This window comes from Mustela putorius, unplaced genomic scaffold (assembly GCF_011764305.1).
Source record: "Mustela putorius furo isolate JIRA1106 unplaced genomic scaffold, ASM1176430v1.1 tig00000580_pilon_pilon_pilon, whole genome shotgun sequence".
Taxonomy (NCBI): domain Eukaryota; kingdom Metazoa; phylum Chordata; class Mammalia; order Carnivora; family Mustelidae; genus Mustela; species Mustela putorius.
Window position 1 is genome coordinate 4,928,900 of NW_025421423.1, and position 26,784 is coordinate 4,955,683.

Genomic DNA, 26,784 nt, shown 5'->3' on the forward strand with positions numbered 1-26,784 from the left:
TTACTTTTTTTTTTTTTTTTTTTTTTTTTTTTTTTAGGAAACAAAAGCATCTTAATGATTTTAAGAGGCTATTTATTTATTTACAAGTGAATGGGTCTTACAGAATCTGATTCTGGACCACAATATTCACTAGCAAAAACTACAACCTAAATGTAATTTCTCTGCCTGTGACCAGTAAATGCAGGGGTGGGGAGGACCTGACCTTAAGCTTGATTTGCAGCCATCCTCAAACATACTCTGAAAGCAACCATATTATGTAACAACAGTGTTGCAGTCCACAGAATAATTTCTTCCTGATGGATGTCTATTGTCTATAATTCAGGGAAATATATATGAAGTTATATAAAAAAAGAACTATGTTTAGTGGTTACATGTTTGATTTTCTTATAATGATCCCCTTCTATTTCTGTGACCACATCTTTGCTAGGTGCACCCTACTTTATCCACTCACCTGATCCAGTGGTTCTGGTCTGTACAGTGCTTGTTCTACACCACTCCTGAACCTCATTATTTTTCTTCACTATTCCCCCACTTGCAGATTCCTCCATTCACATCTTAATCACCATGACTTTATTGATAGGTCCCAATCTTACAACTACAGTTCCTTTGTCTTTTTTAAAAATTTTAGCCCTGCTGCTTACTTTTCACTTGGATAATCCAACATACCCCCGGCTCTGCATGTCAAGCCAGCCTCGCCCCCACTTTCTATAATGTCCCTTAAAAGTTCTTCCAGGCTGCAAGACTCCCATATCCAAAATCTTGATTATTGATTGCTTTTTCTCCTTTCTTCAGCCACATCCTACCAGTCCTCAAGTCCTGGTAAATCTTCTCTCATAATTTTCTCTCTCCACTACCCTTTCCATTGTCCAATATGCAAAGATCCCTCTTGGACTGCTGCAATAGACTCTTCCCAGTTTCCCTGAGGGTGCACCCTCCATCTATTCACATAACAGCAAGAGTAGCCATTTCAAGATGTAAACTAAACATGTCGAGTCCAGGTTAAGACTATTCCAGTGTCTTCTTATTGTTCTCAAAATGAAAACAAAGAACTCAGTATTATCTGGCCCCTGCCTTTCCGTTCAGTCTCAAGTCAGCACCCTCTACTCGTCAACTTTCACTTTTTTGAATGCATGCTCCCTGCTACCCATTGCCTGGAATGCTTTTCTCCTCTTCCTTGCTTCCCTTGGCATAGCTCAATCCTAGTCACCCTCAGGTTAATTTTTTTTTTTTTTTTTTTTTTTTTTGCATAGAAAATCTCCCTGACTTCTATCTACTCAAACTAGATCAGATTCCATCCTGTTATACATTCTCATATCATCTTGTACTTTTTCTTCATAGTATTATCCTAGTTTGTAATTAATCTCTATGTGATTATTTAATGAATGTCTGATTCCCTTACTGGTCTATAAACTCTCAGATGGCAAGAACCATGTCTGCTTGGATCACTATTAATTTAATCACTAACATGTTCTAACTCATGTCCAGAGCCTCACTCACCTCCCTTCTGTAACTAGACACGGTGATCTGCAGTCCTGAATTCCTATAATACATATTATCTGTACAATTCCCTTGATGATATACTATAGGCTACATGATGGTTTTCAACTTTTCTTGTTAGTGGGGTGGAGTGGAAAGAGTACTGGAAACGGAGTCAGAAGACATGCCCAAGTCTACTTCAGCAAGAGCAAGGCCACACCAGACAACACAGCTGGGTAAACTGATTAAATTCCAGAGCCGCAGTTTCCTGTCTGAAAAGTGGGAATAACAGTACCTCATAGGCTGCTGTGAGGGTTCTTGAAGGACCTAATCCCACAGGCTGCTGGAAGAATGATTTGTCTGAAGGCACTTCGCAAACAATGAAGTATTTTGCAAAGTGTTTGCTGCCAGCTGGTAATTACCTTCCAAATAGACTAGAAACCCCTTGCCAGAAGCGGCAAATGCATCCCATTCCTGGGTGTCTCTCCGAGTGCCTAGTAGAGTGTCCTCCACATAATAAGTGGTCAATAAATATTTGTTTTAGAAGGAGTGAAGTCAGCCTGGCAGCTGCAGGCAACAGATGACAGTGTCCCACAGCTCTGCTGCTCCTGGCTGCCCTCCAGCCGCCCCTCCCCCTCCTGCGGCACTCACCCCCAAGCCTGTGTATTCCAGCCACCACCAGCACCAGATTCTCCATCCACAGCCTGGAACCCAGGGAGCGGCTGTGGGCTGTGTAATATAGAGTCAGTCGTTTATAGGTACTTTTCACTTTTTCACTTTCAAGACAAAGAGTGGGAGCAACAATTGCACGCTAACGCTAGAAACTCTGCTGTGACACTTTAGGTACCAAGGAAATTAGTACAGAGAGCTCTTTCCTGAAGTCATTCAATTCTCTGGGAGCTTTAATGCCCCTGAGAATGAGAACGAGAAATCACAGCTCAGTCTAATCAATAGAGACTGTAACGAGCTCTTACACAATCATTGAAGAGTCTATATCTCCAACAAGAAAGTAGAGCTGGGGTGCCTGGGTGGCTCAGTGGGTTGAGGCCTCTGTCTTTGGCTGAGGTCATGATGGTCCTGGGATGGAGCCCCGCATTGGGTTTTCTACTCGGCGGGGAGCTCTGAGCTTCCTCTCTCTCTGCCTGCCTCTCTGCCTACTTGTGATCTGTCTGTCAAATAAATAAATAAAATCTTAAAAAAAAGAAAAAGAAGGAAAGAAAGAAAGTAGGGCTAAGGGGTGAGGACGGGGATGGATAGGCCATCCAAATGCACACAAAAATATTTTATTGGAATCTTAGAATTGAAAGAGATCTTAGATGTCATTTAGATCAAATGCCAAGTCAAATAAAATAATGTCTACACTGATATGTCTCATGGCCGTCTACTTAAACATTTCCAATGACAGGAAACCCAATGCGTAGAAAGACGGCCCACTGGAGCACCTGGGCGGCTCAGTGGGTTAAGGCCTCTGCCTTCGGCTTGGGTCATGGTCCCAGGGTATTGGGATCAAGCCCCACATCGAGCTCTCTGCTTGGTGGGGAGCCTGCTTCCTCCTCTCTCTCTGCCTGCCTCTCTGCGGCTTGTGATCTCTGTCAAATAAATGAATAAAATCTTAAAAAAAAAAAAAAAAAAAAGGAAGACGGCCCACTGACAGACCAACTCTAAATTCCACTTCAGAGCACATCTCATCTAAATTCTGATTTCACAGATTATGAAATTGAGGCCTACAGCGTGGAGAGACTTTAACACCACATAGTGATTTAGAGGCGGGTCTAGAACAGAAATTCTTCGCCCATAACAGAAAGTTAACACACTCCTGCGCCCCCACGTCATCCCCTGTTCTTCCTACTTTCTGCTCCGGGTTCTGTCTCCAAAGCAACAGAGACTCTGTCTAATTCCTTTCCCGCATGACAGCCCTTCAGATTTTTCAAGAAAGCTTTATTTCAGCTCTCAAGTCTTTCTGCAAAGGAAGTCATATTCTCTCTTCCAGCCCTTTCCACTTTTCTTCACTTGGCTTGACTCCACACCCTTCAACACCTTCAGCTCTCGATTGCCCACAGATTGAAGACACTTTTTAAATGAGGGACACCCTAACTGAACCAAATCCCAGCAGTAAAGGAGTACAGTAGGCTATGAGATTCCTTTGATCTTGACACCTCGTTTCTATCATTGTATTCAGAGATTGTTTTACCTTTGCAGCAAGCAGATCGCACTGTTGAACCTGTTATAATCGTTTTCTATTGAATACTTATTATGTCCCAGGCATTGTTCTAAGTACGTCCCATGTGTTTAATTCTTACAATTATTCCGACAATATTAGCTAGAACTGACATTATCATTCTCATCTCCCAGGGAAGGAAGAGAAAACACAGACTTTAAAAAACATACTCTAGATCATATAGCCAGTAAGTAGCAGAGCCAGGATTCTAACCCAGGCAGATGGCTCCAAAGCCTGCACTCTTAACTTAATGCCACACGTGACTTAATGAAAAATAAACCACTTTATAAAAATTTGTTAATGCTACTCATTTCTGTCAAGAGAGACTTCTCACAACCTGTAAAATGGGATATTTTGCTTTATTTTGCATCCATTACTATTAAATTTCAGAATGTGAATTCGGGCTTCTCCTTTTCAACTTCCATTCTATAATTCGCTCTACTAGCTTTTTTTTCCCCCTCAGTTTTTGTCATCTACAAATCTGATGACATGCTTTCTAGCTCTTCATTTAAGTTGTCGATAAAAATTATCACCAGTGGGGCATCTGGGTGGCTTACTAGGTTGAAGCTTCTGCCTTCGGCTGGGGTCATGATCCCAGGATCCTGAGATTTAGCCCCGCCATCAGGCTCTCTGCTCGGCAGGGAGCCTGCTTCCCCTCCTCTCTCTCTTGTGATCTCCGTCTGTCAAATAAATAAATAAAATCTTTAAAAAAAAAAAAATTCGTCACCAGCAAAGGGCCTGGTGATAAAAAAAAAAAAAACAAACAAAAAAAAAAAACAAAAAAACAAAAAAAAAACACCTTGATTGGCCATTAAAAAAAAAATCTAAGTGTTGGCCCTTCTTTGCTCGTGTTGCTTGGCCTCTCAGAAAGCTACATAACTACTCTAGATTCTGGCCCACATTTCTTCATTCCGTCAGAAGGATATAATAAAGAAATTTAACAAATACTGTATAAAAAATCAGGATATACTTAGACTTCGGTATCCCCCAAACCTATGCGCCTAGAATGTCATTATGGAAATGAGGCTAACATGGTCTGATGTGTTCTTTGTGAATCCATGTTATCTCTAAAGCACTACAAATTTTGCTAAATTACTTAAAAATCATGTTTAATTGTCTATTTTAGAAATGGGGCCTACACTTCTCATTAAGCTTACTGGTCTATCGTGTCTAATATTCCCCTTTCAACCTTCTCAAGGTTTATCAGAACTATGGCTTTCTCACTCACTTACTCATCTATTCTCAGGACCCCAGTAAAAGTTTCCAGCAGTGCTACCTCAAACACATATGCACATTCCTTTAAAATCATGGGCAGTTGGTCATCTGAACCGAGGAACTGAAACATATTTTCACAGCTTCAGATTCTTTGGTCATCTGCCTCTGTGACATCTTCATTTGGGCAACTATGAAGTGTTTCTGATTTAGTATGTATCAAATGGAGCTTCTAATTGTCACCCCAGTCCCAAACTTGCTCCTTCCACAGTCTTCCCCTTCTCCACACATGAGTAGGCCACAAACCCTAGAATTTGTCTTGATTCTTTCCCTTCTTTCACATTCTGTAAGCAAACTATAGCAAGTCCTATGGGCCCTGCCTTCCACAGTTTTCTAGAATCCAACCACTTCTCAACACCTCTCCTATTATATTCTAGTCCAAGCCACCTCCATCTTTCTTCTGTGGCATTAGTCTCCTAATGGGTGTCTCTATTTCCATCCTTATTCCATCTAGAAGATGCTGTTGGTATGTTCATTCAGGCCCCCTGAAATCCCTTCTCTCGGTGTGGTTGGTGAGCCATTTCCTCAGCAGTTGTGAGAACATCCATGAGAACTGCCCTTCAGCAACAGCAGCCACTCCACCCGGAGGTGCCTGGCATTTATACTCTCCATCCCTCTCCCCAGAGTTTTAACTAGAATGAAAGTAAAAAGCACCTCTGCCTTGCCTCAGGTGAGGAAAACTCATCAGTGAAATTTATACTCCAGAGCTCCCCATAGGATCAGACGGAAGCTTCACAACACCCAAACCATTTTCTTGCCATTCTCCTTCTTCACTTCGACCCTGCTTCCTTCACCAGCTTCTTCAGAAATCATAGGCACGACCGTCTCAAGCTCCACTTGTAGGGAACTCAGCCTAACTTACTCTCCTTGCAGCAGCCACGGGGATCTTATTAAAACATTCACATCACTCCTTTGCTCAAGACTCTCCATTGGTTTCCCATCTCACCAAGAAAAAAAAAAAAGAACCAAAGTCTTTACCTTAACCTAAAAGACCCTCTATGGTCTTCCCCAGCTAACTTTCTCACATGCTCCCTTTCCCTCTCCCCTTTATCCATTCCCTACCTCCAAATGCTGTGTGATCTCCTCTCTCAAGGAGATTTTCCTATACCAGAAAATCTCTCCCCCCAGGTATCCATGAGGCATCATCACTTCTTTTAAGTCTTGGGTCAAGTGTCACTTATTATAGAAGTCTCTTCTAATTGCCCTATGATAAAACAGCACACATGTCCCACTTCCTGTCAGACCCTTCATTGTCCTACTATCACCATGAGAATGTAAATTCCCTGAGAATGGGAGCATTGTTTTGTACCTCTGTATCCAACAGTGTCTGGCAGATATTAGGCATGAAATAAATTTGTTGAATTATACGTAGCCTATCTTTTGACTTCCTATACACAACCCACACGAACACGCATACACATCCAACAATTACCTTTGATTTCAGAGCCCTATTAACACTATTTGTTTTATTTTTTACAGCTTGGGAACCATTACCTGTGATGGCCACAACAGAAGCAAAATAGAAGTTGAGTTGTTATGATTTTTTATGTAATCTATTAATGTTGTTCCACTAGAAAAAAAAATGGATAATATGTGGAAGTCTAGAAACAATAGAGCTTTGCAATCCAGAAAGCTTGAGAATTGCACTCTTAGCTCAAACGGCTCATAGTCAAGTTGCTAGGCAGATAACTCCAAAATATGGAGCGCGGTTGCTATCATTAGTGAAAATTAAGGAACTGAAACTTAAAGTTAAGAAAAACTACTGTAACAGAGATCATTGATATTTAAAATGAAAGAAATCCTGTAACTACTTAATCATATAAAGAGTGGATATATTTTTCTCATTACTCATAGAAAGGCTTTTGTGATAGGTTCTTGGAATGGACAAAAACTAACAGAAAAGAATTTTTATTTGTAACACATGGACCATGGAAATGAAGCTGAGATGTTTAACCTATAATTTTTAAATGTATAAAATTGACCCTGAGGCAAGAAGTATTGATGGTATGAGAGGCACAGGTTGATCTACGAAAGAATGTCACACTACTTAGCTCAAATCATAACTCAAAAATCTAGGAAAACCTGTCCTTACCCACAGCTTAGAATACATTCCTTCTGTATCCCAAATTCCTTTAACACGCCTCTTACTCTTCCAAACAGATGATTTGATCAAAAATGTCATAAAAAGGGGCGCCTGGGTGGCTCAGTAGGTTAAAGCCTCTGCCTTCAGCTCGGGTCATGATCCCAGAGCCCTGGGATCCAGCCCCGAGTCAGGCTCTCTGCTCAGCAGGGAGCCTGCTTCCTCCTCTCTCTCTGCCTGCCTCTCTGCCTACTTGTGATCTCTGTCAAATAAATAAATAAAATCTTTTTAAAAAAAGTCATAGAAAGTCAATGTATATATTAGATAAGTGACCTCAAGGGAGTATTCTAGCTTGATTGCTGTGAGTTGGGGGAGTGGTTGGCTCTGGGCTTCTTCCTACACCAAGGCCTACAGAGCCCCTCATACTTCCTCAGCTTCCTGGATTTCTGACCCCTCTAGAATATGCCTGCTTTATCCTGAGGTCTTCTCACCACTTCCCTCCAGCAAGGTCCCCCAGAAGCTGCCCATGTCTCCTGCCCTTCCAGCATAACTGCCCACCTTCACGTCTGCCCATGTGTGCTCCGTGCTTTCTGAAGCCAGGCTTGACAGCTCTCCCTCCTACCCTCTGCTCTCTCAACCACCAGGCCCCTGGCTCTGTGTGTTTGTTTGTTTGTTTTAATTAAAATATAATTGATGGGGCACCTGGGTGGCTCAGTGGGTTAAGCCTCTGCCTTCAGCTCAGGTCATGATCTCAGGGTCCTGGGATCGAGTCCCGCATCGGGCTCTCTGCTCAGCGGGGAGCCTGCTTCCTCCTCTCTCTCTCTCTGCCTGCTTGTCTGCCTACTTGTGATCTCCGTCTGTCAAATAAATAAATAAAATCTTTAAAAATAAATAAATATAATATAATATAATTAATGTACAGTGTTATGTTAGTATTATATTAATTTCAGGTGTACAATGTCATAATTCAACCATTCCATATTCATCATGATAAGTGCACTCTTTAACCCCCATTACCTATTTAGCCCACCCCCCACCCCCTCTGGTAACCAATAATTTTTTCTCTATAGTTAAGAGTCTGTTTATTTGTCTCTTTTTAACTTGTTCCTTTATTTTGTTTCTTAAATTCCACATATGAGTGAAATCATATGGTATTTTTGTCCTTCTCTGACTGACTTATTTCATTTAGCATTTTACCTTCTAGGTCCACCCGTGTCATTGCAAATGGCAAGATTTCATTCTTGTTTATAGCTGAGTAATATTCCTTTGTTTATATATACCACAGCTTCTTTATCATTCATCTATCAATGGACACTTGTGCTAATTCCATATCTTGGCTATTGTAAATAACAACACTGCAATAAATGTAGGGGTCCATATATCTTTTCAAATTAGTGTTTTTGTTTTCTTTGGATAAACATCCAGTAGTGAAATTACCAAATCATCCAATAATCTTTTTTTTTTTATTTCTGAGGAGAATCCATACTGTTTTCCACAGTGGCTGCACCAGTTTGCATTCCCACCAATAGTGCATGAGGGTTCCTTTTTCTCTACATCCTTGATGGCTGTCTCTGTCTACCCTCTGCTCTCCCAGCTACCAGGTCCTTTGCTCTGTGTCGTTAATGATCCTAGTGGGATAAACCCCTCCCTCTGATAGAATCTTCACTGCTCCCAGAGGGTGTCATTATTTATTTCCCAAAGGCACCTCTTTTACACTTTGACCTTCCCCCAACAACTCCCTCTACAACCTGTTACAGGGCCTTTCAAAAAGTAGTCCCAGTCCCCTGTGACAAGAGTTTGGGTCAGAGCCAGAAATTCTCAGTGCGTCATGTGTCATTTCTAACAAGCTTCCTAGGAGATTTTGTTTCGCATGTAAGTTGAAGAACCACAGCATTCGTGTACTTTGAAGGAGCATCTCTGTAAATCTCCCTCCTTCTCTCAAAGAAGTTTCCACCCCTCCCCACGAGTGGCATCAGAGAGGGAGGTGGTCCTATGGTCAGGGCCTCTCAGAGGCCAGAACAACAATATTTTAGAAAATGAAAAAAAAAAGTCAAAACAGCATTATAAAAATTGACATATTTTAAGTGTGTGTACTCAATGAATATATATAGTGCAATGTTATTGTGCGATCCACAGGTTTATAAAATATACTATTTATAGTGCCCAACAGCTAACACGAGCTGGTCATAGAACACAATCTTAAAGTCATATGTAATGACTTTTTTGGGGTGTGTGTGTGTGTGTGTGTGTGTGTGTGTGTGTTTAGTAGATCACTGTATGTCTTTGGCTATGTTAACCCCATTTTGAAATAACACCAAGTCTAAATTTGAGGCTGTTCTTAAACAGAGGCCTTGGCAGTATGGCCCTCCTGACGCTCACAGTGACTGGCCCTCTCCCTCATCTCTTCAAAAGTGGCACAAACCCCCTTCCTGGGACATAGTCCTAGGTTTGCTATGTGGTGAAAGAAACAAAGGTCCCTTGAAGGGTGAGTGCAGCCCACATAGGAGTAGATCAAGAATTAGCTGGTGGATTTGTGGACATTCACAAGGTGAGCACCCCCCAGATGCGCTCTTTTGTTCCAGGGAAACCCAGCAGACATCACCGACCCAGCCTCTGGAGCGAAAACCACCTCTGTGGAACCAGGTCAGGGTGCACTTTCCACTCTATGGCCGGCACCTGCTCGTTACCCCATACCCTTCCCCATCTCAATGCTTTCAGCCTGGTCTCTACCATATTACAGGAAATCAGGATGGGATACTGTGTGAGCCTGCGTGACCCTCCTGGTGGCTGCTGAAACAACTAGTGATGGAGGGAGATGGGTGGGGGACGGGCTAGATGGGGGATGGGGTTAAGGAGGGCGCTTGTTGGGATGAGCACTGGGTGTTGTGTGTACGTGATGCATCACTAAATTCTGCTTGAATCCCTAAATTCTACACCTGAAACCAATTCTGCACTGTTATGTTAACTAACTGGAAATTAAATAAAAAGCTGGAAAAAAAAAAACCAACTAGTGAGAGATTCTCAAAGAGGAATGGATGGGGCATAGTCATGGGTTCCTCAACATACTTCCCAGTAACACCCTGGGGGCCTGGGATTTGGTTTCAAGAGGTGAGATGGTGGAGTTCATCCCAGTTACATAAGTTAAATTTTCCCTCCGCGCTCACCTTGCTTTAATCAAGAAAATCTGAATCTTTACTACCAGTGACACTCACTAGAGAAAGGGAGTTGGGTATCATTCCCACTTTACGCTGTGAAAACCCGGGACTGAAATTTACACTACTTGGCAGACACTTGGAGCTGAGGTTGTTCCGTTTCATCCGTTTTCTCCCCAGGAAAAAATAAAAATCCTTTCCACACCTGAAGGCTTTCTGCTTTCCTACCATCATACCAAAGTGAAGCACCATCTCCTTGGCAACTTATGCCCAGGGTGAGAAAAGGTAAGCCCCTGAGCACATGGGTCCAGTGCCTCTGTGGGAGAGGGGTCTCCATAAACATATTCCTTCCACTTCCCAAACAGACGTTCTGGCCTTACGTTCAATCCATAACTGTGTGGATTTATTTAGCTACAGTGTTATCTCCATTAAGCCACAAGTAAGAGACAATTCTCTGCTTTTATTTATAACCTGAAGGGATTATTTTTGAGTTAAGGCTTTAAGAATTCAGATCTATCAGGAAAGAACAGCTTGTGTAATGAACTTCCTGTTTTCATCATATTTGGACACCGAGCCTCCTTGTTGCCTGTTATTATTACCCAGTTAATATGAACTGCCTAGAGTTTATTTTTAGCTGCGTTGACTCTATTGTAAGGACTGCATAACTGCTTTCAAAATGAGAAAATGTAATTACGGGATCTAACACTAAGTTGGGGATATTCTTAGGTCCTTTCACAAGGCAGTGGCTTAAAAAATGAAAATAGACCATTTTAAATGGCTAAAGAAAACACAATTATTTGATCCAAAATAGCCCATTGATCCTTTTACAAACTAAACACTTACTTCACAGAATAAAGTCTCATTTTTGTTTACGTGACCTAAACATATGAATTTATTTCCAAGTTCATAGTGGGGAGGAGATTTGAGAAGGGAAGGGTTTAAGCATCATTTACCAAAAGAACACAAGTTTAACACTGTGCTGAAAGTACCTAAACTCCTACCAGGAGGGTTAAAAGCTGAGGGCTGGGGAATGTGACTCTCGAGTCTCGAGTCTCGGCACAGCTTGGGTCACCATATTGCATGCATAAAGTGTCTCACTGAGTGATGTTGGGGCACTCCAGATACTTGTACATCGCTATCTATCCGTTCAACAAAAAGGTGCATTTCCCCCTTATTGGGGGATTTGTTCAGAGATCCCCCATGGATGCTCAAATCCCCGAGTCTGGAACTAGATAGATACATGTATATACACACACACGTACCTATGATTAAAAGTTTAATTTGTAAATTGGGCACAGGAGGAGATTAACAATAGTAATAGTAAATAGTAATAGTAAAATAGAATACTTATAACAATATAGTGTAATGAAAGTTATGTGAATGTGGTCTGCCTCTCCAAATATCTCACTGCATGGTACTCACCCTTCTTTGAGTGTGGGAAATAATAAAATGTCCTCACGGTGAGATGAGGAGAATGACATGGGCACTGTATCATTGTGTGAGGTGACATCACACTACGTCAGAAGAGGGAGCATCTGCTTCCCTACCTCTGTAGTCACCGTGGACCGCTGACCATGGAAGGGTCAACCGAATCTGTGGACAGTGACACTGGATAGGAGGGGGGAACACTGTATTGTGCACTCAGAATGTGTTGGGCCCCATGAATGAAATGGGAAAGAAGACATTGTCTTTGCTCTAAGTGTGACAAATGCAATGGTAGAGAGAAGTCCAGGGGATTCTAGAAGCACTATTTGTACACCTATCCCAGACTGGACCAGAAAAGCAGATGTCTTAAGCTGAGTCCTGAGGTACAAGCTGGGCTTGTTCTGAAAAAAATGGCATTGTAAGCAGAGGAAGAAGCTGGGCAGAAAATCCAGATGTGAAAGGAATTGTGGTAAGGTCAGGTAGCATGACTGAAGGGAAGCGTGTAGAGAGAGAGAAATAGAATGAAGGCTGCTGGGTTAGGGGGCAGGGTGTGATAAACCATAGTAAATTCTTTTAGGTTTCTCCCGAGAGTAATGGGGACAAGTTACTATAAGGTTCCAAGGGGATTAATATATAATAAATATCACTGTGGTTCCATTGATGTATGAATGGCTAAACAGGATATGGTATATACATACAATGGAATGTTAGTCAGCCTTAAAAAGGACAGGAATGCTGACACATGCTACAACATGGATGAACTTTGAGGATGTTATGTTAAGTGAGGTAAGCCTGTCACAAAAGGACAAATACTGTATGATTCCATTCATATGAGGTCTCTAGAGCAGTCAGATTCATAGTCACAGAAAGTACAATGGTGGCAGCCAGGGGGTAGGGGAAAAGGGCATAGGGAGCTAATGTTTAATGGGTACAAAGTTTTGGTTTTGCAAGAAGAAAAGTCTTCTGGGGCGCCTGGGTGGCTCAGTGGGTTAAGCCGCTGCCTTCGGCTCAGGTCATGATCTCAGGGTCCTGGGATCGAGTCCCGCATCGGGCTCTCTGCTCAGCAGGGAGCCTGCTTCCTTCTCTCTCTCTCTCTGCCTGCCTCTCCATCTACTTGTCATTTCTCTCTGTCAAATAAATTTAAAAAAAAAAAGCCAATGCTATGAAATATTAAAAAAAAAAAAAGAAAAGTCTTCTGGACATTGGTTGCATAGCTTTATGAATGTACATAATACCACTGAACCATACAAGTTAAAATGATTAAATAGGCATTTCATGGTGTGTATATTTTACTACAAATTGTTAAGTTTTACTCAAAAAAAATATATATATATATATCATAGGGTGCCTAGGTGGCTCATTCAGGTAAGCGTAGCCCAAGTCATGACCTCAGGGTTGTGGGATCAAGCCCCAAGTGGGGCTCCATGCTCAGCGTGGAGTCTGCTTGAGATTCTCTCCCTCTTTCCCTCTCCTTCTGCCCCTCCCCCACTCGTACACACTCTCTTTCTAAAATAAATAAATAAATGAATTTTTTAAAAATGAGTATCATTGTGGTGGCTGGGTATATGTGTGTGTGTGTGTGCATGCATGCGTGAATATACATATATAAATGTATAGACGTAAATATGTATATTTGTTATATTATAGGTATATATCTGTGTGTGTATATACACATATGTATGTATACATACACATACCTATATATGTATGTGTGTGTATATATGTATATATACATATATAGGTGTGTATATATGTATATATACATATATAGGTATGTATATATATGTACATACATATACACACACATTGCAGTAGCCAGATTAATATATTGTTATCTAATATAGATATATAATATGTATTATCTACATATCCAGCTACCACAATGATAATTGGCCATATGTATGTATACGGACATATAGCTATAGATAGGTAGATTGATGTATGTGAGTACATCTGTATATGTGTGTGTGTACAGAGAGTGAGAGAGAGAGAGAGAACTGAAACGAAGAGGTGAGGACACCAATTAGGAAGCTGTTGCAATAGTACAGGAAGTGATCGAAGGGCCTGAATTTTAGGCTGTGTGAATAAAAAGAAAACAAAATCAAGGTTCATTTGGGCAGTAGAATAGGAAGACTGAGTACTGATTGTAAATAAGCACTGAGGGAAAACTCATTTGCTAGATCTTTTCAAGGAACCCCTCCAAGCATGAAAAGAGACACAGATGCAGATAGATGTATAGATATCTCTCTCTCTCTCTCTCTCTCTCTCTCTCTATATATATATATATATATATATATATGTATATATAGAACTTGTTGCTAGTGTCCTTCTTAAAATGTAGTACCACAAGTATATTAATATTTGATAACACCATAGTATATTGTTTATATAAAATAGTAAGTGTAGAATTAATTTTGAGTTGAGATTTATGTTATCAAACCATCAGCACTTGAACAACTCAGATTTAATCTGTCCAAAACCAAAGTCCTGATCTTCCTCCCACAGTGGTCCTCATCTAAGATATGGCAACTCCAACCTTCGCATTCCTTAACATACTTGCTCAGACCAAAACCTCATCTTTTTTCACAACTTCTATCCTATCAATCACCAATCCTGATGGCTCTACCTTCAAAATAGATCCAGAATCTGACCACTTCTCCCCATTCTCCCTCCTACGGATCAAGTCCCACATCTTCCTCCTGTCTATTTTGCACAAAGCAATCAAGTGATGTTTTAAAAACATATCAGATCCTATTACTCCTCTGCTCAAAACCCTCCATGTGTTCCCTGCCTCATTAAAACCCCTTAAAATGACCTGCATGATCTGGCTCTCTCCTCCCTCAGTGGGCTCCCAACTACCATCTTCCTGTGTTCCATTTCAGCCACATCCGTCTCCTTGCTTTCTTCGAACACGCCAAGCACACGCCTGCTTTGGGGTTTTGCACAAACTGTTCCCTCTCAACGGAAACTTTTCCCAGAGAGACTCACATAGCTCTCTCCTTCCAATCTCTGCTCAGATGCCACCTGGTCACACTATTTAAAATAGCAATTCCACCCTCACACCCTGTGCCCCCTATCTCTCCCTTACCTACTTGACTTTTCCCCATAGCACTTATCACCAACTGTCACACCATGCATTTTTTTTTGTTATTATTGACTGTCTTCCCCCTCACCACACTAGAATTGAAACTCTGTAAAGGCAGAGAGTTCTGCCTGTTCCATTTACTGATATATCCTCAGCCCCTAAAATTGTCCTTGGACTATATTAGACTCATATACTGATGACAGAATGAATGAATGAATGAATGAATGAATGAATGAGTCTTTTCCCAACTAGATATACTGGGGTCAGACCTACAAAAACAACTCTACTGTTCTATCCACCATCTTTCACTAATTTCTTCTTAGGATTTGGGCAAAAGGTATTGGCTTAATTTGATTATGAACCTTATGTCATAATTTCCTTAAATAGTAGAGCTGTAGATGCTATAATAAAATGGATCTCTTCAAAGCTTAAAAAAACCTATGAAGAACATTCTCATCTAATTTTGAATTTTAATGAATAGTTATAACGATGAGTAATTAATTTTGATATTTATAGAAAATGAAATGCATTTCTTCCTTTATGAAAATCTAGCACTTCAGGAACAACAGATTCTTGAAGAAAAAATCCTAATGAGATCATTAAAGTTGGAAGGACTGTACCAACCTAAGCCATAACAGACACAGCAACTGAATGGACACCAAATGGTACCTTCCTGCTGTGCCCAACTCTGCTGTCTGAGCTCATCAATTCCTCTAATCTGTATGGAACTTCCAGTGGAGGAGTCCTAGGGGTAAAGCATGAGTTCCCTGGTACCTAAGGCACAAAGAGAAATGCCTGGTCTCTAACCCATGTTAAAAGCAAAGAAAATCTCATGTCGTGAATTCCACAATAGGAATTTATCACATATATATTTTAATAATAGATTTTAGGTGACATAAGGCACAACATCCTCAACAATGACATTTGTTGAAAAATGCAAAAGCATTGTTCCACTGGACAATTCTTGTATTGATTCTCACAAAGTCTGCAACCACTGAATTTTTAACCCAGTGCAAGAAGCATTTCTATCAGGTACAGAGGTAACCCAACCCCAATATGTTGCTTCCCAGTACCACAATGAATGACAAGAACAGAGATCAGAGTTCCTGGAAGGAGAATGGAGAGACCATTTATTTTAAATTATTCCTCTCCAATATCATGTGTCCTAGGCGAGTTTTTGGCAAGTGCACAGTTACAAGTGGCTTCAGGATTGAATTTACCGACAAGTGCCTGAAGTGCCGATAGTCTATGCTGTTGATTATCCATAAGCTTTAAACACCAGATGTGCAGGAAGTGAGGCTGACATTCTGTTGTCAAATTTTTAGGAACCTAACTTGTATTCTTGCCATACCATTTCTGCACAAAGATAAGCTGCAGGGTTTCCTGCAGGTGACAGGGACAACAGAATGTCCTTCCAAATGGAGCTTGAATCCAATCACACACTTAGACACTCTTTGGAGGACACTGAGGTCCTTTTGAGGACCATGTTATTGCAGAAGATGATTTGGTCCAAGGCTGTTCTTAAAGCAGGTATAAGCAATCAATCATTTCAACTATTTTTTAAAGTAAAATAAAATAACAACTAAACGAAACACCCTCCTTGTGGATCCAGTTGAACCAATATCTGGTAATCTCTTATGCCTGTCCCAAGGAGTTAGCATAGGGAGGAAGAAAGAAAGGGAGGAGGGAGGGAATGAAGAGGGCAGGGGAGGAAGGAGGAAATGCTCCTACCGACCAGTGGAGTTGACTTCTTGGTTAATATGTTATCTGTATTATCTGATGTCAAGACGCATATGCCAAAAGCAGCATTTTCAGCTCTGATAGAGTTGATGCTAAGCTGCTCTTTCTAACAATAATTAGTCAGCAGGTTCAGCTGCTTCTTTTATAGTATTGTTTATTACAAAACATTACAAAAACATTGACAAAACTCAAAATAAAAGAAAGAAAAATCCACCCAAAATCCTGCCATCCTACAAACCAAACTGTTTACATTTTTTTCATGCTCCCTTTTAGTCCCTGTCCATATGCAGACAGAATTTTTGCAGTTGTAATCATAGCACAGACACAATTTTGTAGTCAGGTTTGTCTCAATTAGAGTTTTTAAAGCATTTTTCCAGTTTACTCCACCATCCTTGGTTCCACTACTAGGACCACTTCACCCTACTATCCTTACTGACCTCCTGTGGGATCCTAAATGGTGAGGAGGACTTTAGAAGAAGAAGAATCAACAGAATTAGGGGAAAGGGCTATTTTTAAATTCTCTGTTTAAGGATGGGGGGGTCTAGAATGAAACTTGTGTAGAAAGGAATTCTCTCACCCTTTGTTTGCTCCCATCACTGGAAACCTTTATGAAAATAACTCCATTTCCCCCACCATCAGGCATGTTTTTGTTATCTTAAGAAAGAACCGATGCAGGTATTTCCTCTTTACCTAGTTTGTTTTGAAGCCCTGCTTAGTAGTTAGGACATAGGTGTGAACAGACATCTTTTCCTCCATCTGCTATAAGAATTTACATAACTTGGAATTTAAGTGTGGACACTAGATACTGAATCTATATGACCATGAGGGGAAATCCTCAACTGTCAAAATCTTGAATATCTGGATGCATCATCTTACCTTTTCCTTTGCAGCTTTGTAGTCACTGGTTTCTACCCCAGGCAGCACCTGACACTCATCGTGACCGGAGCTGGCAAAACAAACAAACAAAAAACAGAGATAGATCCTAAGACCCTTGACTTTGTGAAGAAGGATCTCTGAGGCTAGGCTATGGACTGATGTTTAGTAACATCATACCCCATAAAATGTCAAAGGTCTCTCTTTCTTAATAATAGCTCTGATTATCATGCATTGTAGATTTTTATGGGGATGGAAGGGAAACTAGCTGTAGGGATTTTGAGAAGGGACAGTAATATGAAAGATGAGTATGGACTATAGAAGCTTTGTTGAAATTTCCTTCTTTGAGGGGCAGCTCCATGGCTCAGTCACTTAAGTGTTTAACTCTTGATTTTGGCTCAGATCATGATCTTAGGGTCATGGAGCCTGCTTAAGATTCTCTCTCATCCTCTCCTTTTGCTCTTCCACTCTCCTACTGCTTGCCCATGCGTGCTTGTTCTCTCTCAAAAGAAAGGAAGGAAGGAAGGAAGGAAGATAGGTAAGAAGAAGGAAAGAAAGAAAAGAGGTTGCTTTCTTTGAGGCAGGTAGACCTAAAATGTGAATTATAGGCTCCAATAATCCTAGCAAGCATCACAAAGTCCCATGTTTTGGTCAGCTAACCTAACCTCAATTTTTTATACACAATCCTGAAACCCCAAAGGCCAAAGGATATCTGTCGGTGAAAATGTTGGGACAGCTTGTATCAAATCTTTGGGTTTTTTTTTTTTAAGTATAATACTTTGACCCTGGAAAGCTTTCATTTTTAATTCTGTAATCTATAATGTTTTAATTTTTGCAAGCATGGATTCATGTATTGACTGGTTGATTTTATTTTAAGATGTATTTATTTATTTATTTATTTATTTATTTATTTGAGAAAGAGAGTCAGAGAGAGCATGAGAGGATAGAAGGTCAGAGGTAGAAGCAGACTCCCCGTGGAGCTGAGAGCCCAATGCAGGACTCGATCGTGGGACTCAATCCTGGGACTCCAGGATCATGACCTGAGCTGAAGGCAGTTGCTTAACCAGCTGAGCCATGCGGGTGCCCTGAATTTTTTTTTTTTTAATTGAAGAATGGGTTATACAATATGTGGTCCTTGCAAAAAAAAAAAAGAAAAGAAAAGAAATTATTATACCTGTGGCCCAGTTATTGTCCTGGAATCCAATTAGCAATCAGTCCCTCCTTTTCAAGCAAACAAAGAAGTTAGAGCAAAGGAGCAAAGAGGATATTTTCCTCTCTACCTACATTAGACAAAGAAGGAAAAAAGGTTTCCAGGAACAAATAACAATAACAACAACAAAAAAAAAAAATCAAGGAAGAGAGGTACTACATAACCTAATATGTACAGTTTGTGATTCACCATCCAACTCCTATCTACAAACCAGGGAGCAATTTTGTTCCCGGGGAACAATTAGCAATGGAGCTATTTTGAGTTGTCATACCCAGGAGATGGGAGTACCACTGGCTTCTAGTGGGTAGAGGCTAGGGATGCTGCTAAACATCTTAAAATGGCACAGGATAGCCCTACCACAACAAAGAATTATCTGGCCCCAAACGGTCAGTAGTGCCAAGGCTGAGACACCTGCTGAGTGTGAACTGAATGGTAACTAAAAAAATAAACCGGAGAGGCTCATACAAACCAGGTCATGGGAGGCCTTGAATTTTGTGTCAGGGAGTTTGGATTTTTTTCATTGTATTTTTATTTGTTTTATTTTATTCTCACTATGAATGAGAGCCACTGAGGGGAAATTATCTGAGTGAATTTGGATTTTAAGTATATCACTCCGAGGGCAGTCTGAAGGGTAAATTGGAGGAGGCCATAACTGGAGAGAGAGAAAGTCCTTAAGATGCTATTATAAAGGCTCAGAGAGAAATGCAGGGGCCTGGGCTAGCACAGTGCCAGGAGGGACTAAGCGAGAAAGGGACAGCATACAACCAGAAAGCAAGAGTCAGCAGGTGTCAGGAAGTGAATGGAGATGAGGTGGGCAGGGAGGACTCCAGGATAACTCCCAGATTTCTCTTTCAGATGACTAGATGCATAATGATTAGATAACAGGAAGGAAATTTTATGGGAGAAAAAAATAACATCTCTAGATAAAAGTTTCACAAAATTATTCTTTGGAAGAGATAAAAGAGGTAATAGAATTGACTCGTTCAACAAATATTTTTATAGTCATTATCTGTAGAAAATAGTTGTTACCTAAAGCTCGTTAGCTCCCTATGCAAGAAAGCAATTCGAGTGAGCCTTAAGTCTTTCAATTTAAGAAGAAATTTGATGTTATTTTGAGGAAGTCTCTAAGAGCCTTAATGGTTCTCTAATTTCAGGAGCTAGAGAGTTTCCCTTTTTGAACCTAGAGTCAACTACACTTAGAGTTCATCTTGAGGGAACCATACCTGTGGAGTTAATTAAGGTAAATAGGTTGGCAAGGACTTCAGCCAACTACTCAAGCAAGATCAAAATATTTCTGTCAGCAAAGATTTTCTTCTGGAGCTCCTTTCAGTCTTGAAAGACTGGACTTTTTTTAGAGTTGACGAAAATAATGAAGTCTGGCTATGGAGAACACTGGAGACAACAAAATGCAGAGATACAGAGTTGAAATTGAGATGATTGGTTTAGTACTCACTCCATACATATGATTTTGAATTTCCTTGTACTGAAGTAACACCAAAGATAAAGTCACAAATCCATATGGCTGGTGTCCCTGAGGTCGAGCACAAAATATTCCAGAATAGTTTATGTAATTTAATTTTTGTAAAGGATATGTTGTTTTTAGAAGAACTGTAACTAAAATGAGTCTTTGGATGACCTGATCTCTTGTTATATTTGAGATAATATCTTGACAATATGGCTTGGAATTTTCTTCTTTCTGATCTCTTTTATGAAGCAAGAGATAAAATAACTTCTTCTTGAATAGTCCAGCAACATAAATACTATAACCACAGTTTGTTAATATTATAAATAGTTATTTTTTAAGACTTGCAGAATAAAATATGTGCTATAAATTCTTCGTTATCATAAATTTACTTACTCACTTCAGTTTAGCCTTATCCCTAAAATCTCACTGATTGAGTTATGTGTAGGGACAGATACAAGGACAATTTGGAAAGTTCAGATTAAGTTTAAGGGAAAAATATTTACTTTCCACCAGTCTAAAATATCCAACTCAAGGTTGTAGATAAGCTCTGAAGAGCTAATTCTTCAATCATCAATAATGCTGCCTCTGGTTGGAAATGTAAGTGAAAGTCCACAGATTTATGCCACAGCCTGCCATTTACCATTATTGGACTGTGATTATAAATGAGTTTGACCAGATATTTTCCTCTTTGATTCAGACAGTTATTCCTGGAGAAGTGCCTTAAAAGGAAGAATCTGACAATTGCTGTTTTCTGATAGATGGAGCGCTGGTGGAACTGCTGCCAATCCTGGCATTCAAGTCCCTTGAAATTATGTCAGCTAACGCATACTTAGAAAACATAAAGTTCAGAAGGCTGCCAAATTACCGTATGATTTGAAGTATCAGTATGTACATTGCAGGAAAAACGTATGTGTTAAAACCCAAACCAGCCTTGTCAGGAGCCGGATTAGGCCATAAATTCCATAGCCTATAAATTTAATTTTTACTCAGTAAGTGCCTTCTATGGGCTGGCCACCACGTGAGAAGTTTTCATTACAAAGTATCTCCATTCATCTCTGCAACAATCCTTTGAAATAGTCACTGTGGTCTCCCGTTTACAGACGAAGAAGAGCTGAAGTCCAAAGTCATCCTTCTTATATTTGTTGGTGCCAGGATTTACTCCAGGTCTTCTGACAATAAATCTACCCTTTGGCATTATACCATTCTCCCTCCTAAAACTTCAATTTCAGGATATCAAGCTTGGTGTGTTGATCTGAGTTCATCATTTTCCTTCCCAATTAAGCTCCTTCTGTTTAAAACTCACTGTCCCTCTTGTCTCCATGACCAACCAACTGTCAGTTCCTATGAATCCTGTCTTCAAATTCCTTGCTATTCAGTGTACTCCTTGGGCCAGCATCATCGGTACCACTTGGGATCTTGTTATAAATGCAACATCACAGGCCCCACTCAAACATACCAAACCAGAACCTGCATTTTTATAAGATCCCCAATGATTCATACAATGAAGTTTGAAAAGTATGTCTCTAGGCTAAGTGACCCCTCTCCATTCCTGCTACCACCATTAATCAGCAGGTTCCCAGTGTCTCTGATCCAGAGTGTTTAATAATCCCTTAACTAGTCTTCATCCCTTTGGGTCTCTCCCTAATTCTTCACCACCCAATTCCTATTCATAAACCAGGAACATGTTGACTTTTGCAAAGAAAAAATTGAGTCACTCTCCTCCATCCCCTGACTCAAAAGCCTCCATTCACTCCTCAAAACCTATGAAAAATAATAACAATATTTAACAATGACATACTTTGTGCCATATCTAAGTTCTTAACATAAACTAACTCTTTTGCTCCTTACATCAACTATGAAATTGGTACTATTACGTCCATTTTAGAGATGAGAAAACTGAGACTGAGTGAAGTTAAATAACTTGCCCAAGGTCATGAAACTAGTAAAGAGCAAAGGCAGGATTAAACCTCCCCCAGACTCTTCAGGCTGGAGTCAAACGTCCTCCACAGTTACATTAAAAATGAAGGGAGGATTTCTGTCCAAGCATCCACTCTTTGCCAGAAACTTAGCTAGAAATGTCCACTTGACTGTCCCTCACAACAACCACACAGCAAGGTTTTTGGTGTTATTATTCCAGTTTTTACAGATGAAACTAGGAACTAGAGAAAACTGAAGAACCAAAGTTCAGTTAGCTCCAGGTAAATATAATTCCTACTCTATAGTTTTACTATTCCTTCCACATTGGAAGTGTTCCCTATATCTTTGGGTGCCCAGATTTGACTATCTTTTAAGACCAGTATAAATCTTACACACAAATTTTTCCCCTTTCCTCCAATTTAGAAATATTCTTACCTTCCTCTGAAAACTTAATATATCTTTACCTCCTTTTTCCTTTGGTGCTACTTTCTATTTTTTATGGTTATCTCTGTATATGTATAATGAGGTTTATGTATGAGCATTTTTAGAATACTGGACTCTACTTCCATTCAGTAACTCTGATTATTGTTCCTGAAGTTTTAGAAGATTAATCTAAGGAGACAAATTATATTAGAACCATGATATCAATAAAATTTACATAAATGCATGAACAGAAAAAATATAAGTGTGATCATTCAGAGTTGAAATAAGAGTTATTATCCTGGATAAGGCAGAATTTGAAAAACAGGCAAAAATTTACATTTACTATTTAATCTCTTCCTACAAAATCAAGCAAATCCCTGTTATGAATTGATTTTCATGCAAGATGTTTTCTGGATTTTTCACCAACTCATCAGTTATTTTCTGTCTCTTTGCTTACATCTTTCATTCTCTTATATTTTTCCTGACAGCTATCACCTATAACAAACAATCCTTTCGGATAGCTCCATTCTGATAATTCCAAAATTACCTCACTATAATTCCAACCTTTTCTTAATACCTGACATCAATCATTCCAACAAATAGCCCACTTTAGATTAAAAGAGGTATGAAGGATGGACATTGGGGAGGGTATGTGCTATGGTGAGTGCTATGAAATGTGTAAGCCTGATGATTCACAGACCTGTACCCCTGGGGCAAATAATACATTATATTTTAGTAATAATATAAATAAATCAAATAGATAAATAAATGAAGGGTACAAAGGGAAGAGAAGAGACTTGGTTTAAATATTCTCTTAAGGAATTTTGTTGTAGTAGTTCCTGCAACACTAAAAATCCATTGGCAAGTAAGTTTAGAAGTTTACCAACCCATGTTAATTATATTGGAATTTTTTTTTAAAAAGTTTATCAATCCATTATTTTTCCAAGATAAAGTCACATACTAGATTGTCAGCCAAATAATAAAATTTACACACTCCTATTTATACTTATTTATCATTATTACTAATATCCAACAAAGAGCTTTATAGTCCAGAGCTGAATGTACTTTTATAGCTCAATAAGTATTAGCATACTGGCAACAACCAAGAAACTTTCATTTCCTCTTTTACTGATGTTGACTCTTAAATCTAAATAAAGGTCAGTCTTAATTATTCCAGTAATTCCTTCTTTAAAAAGTGTACTTTAAAAAGCAGAGCTCTGAAGTGTATTTCCAAAGGTGTTCTAAGATTTACTTTAAGAGGAGGCTATAGTATGCAGCTTTAACCTAAATCCTTTTCAGAAAGAGCATCTCACACTTGTTTCCATGGAACATCTTATAGAACAAACTGTAAGGTATTTGTTTTAAGCCAAAGGAATCCTCAAAAGCCAAAAACAAACTTCAGACATATTGCATTTTTTTTTCTATTCTGCTCAGAAGATAATTGGAGCTAAGTGAAGTGTCATACACAGTGTCATAAACCACAAAAGGCCTTGGAGTTTATATCATTTAATGGCGCTAGAATATATATCCCAGGAGAGGGGGCCCCTTGACTTTTATTGTTCACTGCAGATGGTCCAGCATCTAGCACAAGGCCTACAATTTAATATTTGCCTAACAAATACTTGTTGAGTAAATGAACAAACTCCCTTCATTTCACAGATGAGGAAACTGGAAGCCACGCAGTCAAGTGACCTAACCAAAGTGGCACAGTAACTTTGAAGCTGTCCCAGCACTAGAACTTCAGGCTACAATCCCTCATTTGGTATCGTTTCCACTGGTTGCAACATAAGCGAATGCAGGCGTCAGGTAGAGAGAGAAAGAATTGAAAGCATGAAAATAAAATAGAAGCTTGGAGACTTTTTTCCAATATTTCATCAGAGGCCAAAAACAAAATTGTAATTGTAAATAGCATTGGGAAGGCAATAATTTTTAAAATTTTTTTTTTAATTAAAATTCTTCCAAGACCAAACAAACAAAACCCCACCTGTCTGACTGATGGCCAAAAGAGCAATTACAGGGATTTTTTTTAAGTCAGTTTTTAATAATAGAAAAGTAGTCCATATAAGGAAACAAGGAAGCTAACAAACATTGCAGGTTAGCTATAAAACTGAAAACTAGACCAAATATAATTTGAGAAAGACTTTGAAAAGGACTCCAAAGGCAATAAAACACTTTTTATGATACGTTTTTTTAAAAAACTGGGCTGAAGAATCTGAATAACAATTTAATGATCAGGGTCTAAAATAGGTACACTTATCAAAAGATCAGATAGCAAATTGGGTAAATGAATCTTCTCTCTTGGTCTTCCTGAGGGGGAAAAAAAAGGCCAGAAGGGAGGTTCTTGCACCATAAATATTTTTGAAACATACAAGTCAGGCCTACTGTATCAAATAATGGCAAATGTCAGTGAGTGAGCAGGAAAGGGACAAAGAGGTTTCAATGTATATAAAGTACAAATTTATGCAACTGAGGAGGAAAAGCTACCCTCAAACCTCTATCAGGACACCATATCTACACAGGGAAAGGACACAGAAATTCCTTAAAGGAATCTGCCTCGATATGATGCTGCAGCCAAAAATTCTACTAAAATACTATTAAAGAGCATCAGGTAAAGGGAAACAGGCAGAAAACTCACCTATTTCTATTTAGAACTGTGGCTTATCCATGCTAGAAGAAAACATACATTTCTGACTACTGGTGTTAAGAATAATATAATTCTCTGGTGGCTTAGTTAAGCAACTCCCATGATCTTAGGGTCCTGGGATCAAGCCCTCATCAGGCTCCATGATCAGCAGGAAGTCTGCTTCTCCCTCTCCTTCTGTCCCTCCCCTCTGCTTGTGCTTTTTCTTTCAGACAAATAAATAAAATATTTCTTAAAGTATAATATAATAGAACTATACTGGAAAAAGAAAAAAAAGAAGGACTCATGGTCAAGGAGACTATGTAGAATATCAAGGCAAAGTTTATGCTCTTGAGAGTTGTACTTAACCTAGAAATTCCACAATCTCTCTGGGCAGTCTATTCCTGTATGTGGATGTAGCTACCATTTTACTAAGCACTTCATCACGCGCCAACCACTGTGTTAACCAATTTATAGCCATTAAATTCATAATAAATTTATATCTCAATTTCATATCTCTTTTAAACTTCAAACTAATATGAACATGGAAGTATTATGATCCCCCACTTTAAAGATAAATAGACTGAGGTTTATATAGATTAAAAATGTGTCCTTTTCACGCCACAGATAAGAGTCTGGATATGAACTGTGACTGGTCAGACTTCTATATTGAGGTTTTATCCAACCTACCCTCAGTTTTCCAAAGTAGGAACAGGTCTCCCACACCAGACCTGCACAAATCTTGCTAACATCATGTAGCCTACTCCTGTTCTCTTCTGAAAATGGCCCCATCTGCTATGCCCTTGGCAGGAATCTATCCAAAGTGGATCCACAAGTATGGCAGTGTGCAAGCAGCTGCAGTAGGAGCCAGCACCATTCCAAAGTGGTTCCTGCCCCAGGGAAGGGGAAGATAACCACTCACATCAGTTTGAATGTGGCTCCACCAGTGAGCTGGGGGCAGACATCCAGTCTGACAACAGACCCCACCCACCAATGAAAGTCTCCCATGGGACAGCACAGTGAGAGCACTCTGCAGGTTGGTGCAACCACAGTTCTGGAAAACAGTTGGTCTAACCCAACTGAAGCCCAAGGTCAACCCAGATGCCCATTAACAACACAGGGACCAAACACCATCCATAACAGGCAAATAAAGCCATTGTAGAAGACTGGACTGAAGGCAAATGCAGCTCAGCCACAATAGTAGGGTGCATATAACACACACACGAGACCCCTGAAGCACCAGGTTCTGGTGAACAGGGGATACTGCACTACAGGCCACCACAGGACCTCTTCACCATAAGGCCACTACTTGCAAAAGCAGGGGATGTTGCTGACTTTCCTAACATACAAAACGACACAGAGAGTTAGACAAAATGAAGAGACAGAGGAATATATTCCAAATGAAAGAATAGGATAAAAATCACAACAAGAAAGCTGAAGGAAACAGAGGTAAGAAATATGTCTGATATAGAATTTAAAGTAATGGTCATAACATACTCACTGGACTTGAGAAGAATGGAGGACTTCAGTGAGACCCTTAACAAAGAGAAAGAAAACATAAAAAAGAATCAATCAGAGGTACTTGAGTGGCTCAGTCTGTTAAGCATCTGACTCTTGGTTTTGGTTTAGGTCGTGATCTCAGGGTTGTGAGACCAAGCCCCATGTCAGGCTCCATGTTCAGTGAGGAGTCTACTTGAGATTCTCTCTCTCCCTCTCCTTCTGCCCCTCCCCCCACCCTCATTCTCTCTGTCTCTTAAGAAAAAAAAAAAAAACAAAAAACAAAAAAAATCAGAGATGAAGAACTCAATAGTGGAAATCAAAAATACAG

At 39.8% G+C, this 26,784-nt stretch overlaps 1 long non-coding RNA gene across 1 annotated transcript in view; it reads right to left on the bottom strand.

The window, feature by feature from the left end:
- LOC101692213 overlaps window positions 1-26,495 on the bottom strand; it is a 101,626-nt gene extending 75,131 nt beyond the window's left edge. Inside the window, exons 1-2 of the long non-coding RNA XR_006607189.1 lie at window positions 26,458-26,495; window positions 17,325-17,394 (exon numbers count right to left, since the gene is read on the bottom strand). This is a non-coding gene — a long non-coding RNA (uncharacterized LOC101692213). The remainder of the gene's footprint in view (window positions 1-17,324; window positions 17,395-26,457) is intronic.
- Window positions 26,496-26,784: the final 289 nt, after the last annotated feature.